The following is a 2,250-nucleotide window of genomic DNA, read 5'->3' as shown; positions in this document are numbered from 1 at the left end:
AAAGAAAGGTTTTTCTATGAATTAAGTAGAGAAGAGTCCATTTTTTATGGTGTAATGTGTCTTCCCTAAGAGGAAGTGTTGCTCTACCCGCATTCCATTGAGCAATAAAACAGGTCTTATCAGATGGGTTGCCATGGAACCAGAGTCCTGGAGTCATTGACAGACACACCAGCACCAGTATGTGTATTGGGTGGGGGGTCTGTGACCATTTGTTAATCTAATAACTAATTGATTTGTTAAATCAAAATCAAAATTGTGTCTTATTGGTCAAAATGCTACATATATTCCCCTATTATATTAACCTAGTTACAACCCTTTACTTGTATTAGTTCGACTCTAAATGCCTATATTCAGGTGTATGAATCTATCTCTGGTTTAATATATGCTAGATATTTCTTTCATGATATCAAAATGATCTGCTCTTCATTTCTCAAACAATGATGTACACTGTGACCTTGTGAAATGCATCATAATATTCCTACAGTACTGTGGGAAGAAGTACACTGATCCAACAGAAGTCATAAAACATGCAAATGAGGTGTAAGTGAGACAAAGGAACACTCTCCCGCCGAAACTATGTGCGTTGTTACTGGTCGAACTGACCAGAAATGGGCGTTGCTGGATCCAGATAAAAACTTCTAACACCACCCAAAAGATTTTCTTCTTCTCTTCTCTTTTACCTTCGGTGCACTAGAGACATCATCACCGTGGAAACTTAGCGACTCCCCTTCGGGGGAGTCCGAGCTCCTGGCAGCTTTGAGCTCAGTAACTTTGGCGATTTAACTTCGGACCAATCAACCCGTGACTGGAATGACAAAGCTTCCACTCCTAAAGGAATTCATCAAGAATCTGCGCATTATATATGCAGCAGGACACTTTCAACATTGCAACAAACCAGTGCAAGCAACCGCTTGATAATGTTTAGACGAGCTTCTAAGCTTCGACCACAGTTTGATTAAGGTGATGTAATTCTTTGATGGTTCTAACAGGTTGTGTCAGCTGATGTACAACTCCTGCCATTATACTCTTCCTCTCCCTTGCGCGCTCTCTCTCTCCCTCTCTCTCTCTCTCACTCACTCTCTCTATGCCTTCCGTGCGTTGGCATCTGTGTTTAATGTATGTATGTTTGTGTTTAGTTCAATGTTACATGTACCCCTGTAGTGTAGTTTAATAAACATCCATATGTATTCACACTTGGTCGTCTGTGTCTGCAGCTCACAGAACGAGGTCACTTTAACGTTCCGGTTTTGTTACACGCTCTATGAGCGATGGTGTTAAGAAGGAGATTATTCTCAGTGACCAGAGAAATAATTTTCCTTAGAGTCAATAGACGATTGAAACTGTCCGTACTACGGAGGAACAAATCATTTTATTGTACTGTTAATGCTACAGTTAATTCCTGAAGATGAATATATAATTGATAACAACCCGTTACAATAAATTATGTTCATCTTACTTTGAGCTAATTTGCTCAATTATATTTGTGAAGATTTCCAGTCAGGTTTTAGACCATATCTTGGTGAAGTTACAAACGACCTGCTTTTATCATCTGATTGTGCTTGTATCTCTCTATTAGTGCTACTGGATCTTAGTGCTGCATTTGATACTATCGACCACAACATTCTTATAAATAGACTAGAAAATTATGTTGGCATTAGAGGAAGTGCACTGGCATGGTTCAAATCGTACTTATCTGACCGCCATCAATTTGTGGCAGTAAATGAAGAGGTATCATACCAATCACAAGTGCAGTATGGAGTACCTCAAGGCTCAGTACTTGGCCCCTTACTTTTTGCACTTTACAAAGATATTACCCTTGGGAGATATCATTAGGAAACATGGTGTTAGCTTTCACTGTTATGCTGATGATACCCAGCTCTATATTTCTTCGCGACCTGATGAAACTTACCAATTTGCAAAACTAACGGAATGTATAGTTGATATCAAAAACTGGATTACTAGCAATTTTTTAATGCTAAATTCTGAAAAAAACAGGTGTTAATTATTGGACCAAAAACTTTTGCATGTAATAATCTAGATCACTGTCTAATACTTGATGACTGCTCTGTAAATTCTTCGTCATCAGTTAGGAACCTAGGCGTACTTTTTGATAGCAATCTTTCCTTCGAAAAACATGTTTCTAGCATTTGTAAAACAGCATTTTTCCATCTTAAAAATATATCTAAATTACGACCTGTGCTCTCAATGTCAAATTCAGAAACATTAATTCATGCATTCATGACCTCGAGG

Source organism: Barbus barbus (genome assembly GCF_936440315.1).
Source record: "Barbus barbus genome assembly, chromosome: 27".
Classification (NCBI taxonomy): domain Eukaryota; kingdom Metazoa; phylum Chordata; class Actinopteri; order Cypriniformes; family Cyprinidae; genus Barbus; species Barbus barbus.
The sequence above is the reverse complement of the archived record's forward strand: the minus strand, read 5'-3'. Positions refer to the sequence as shown.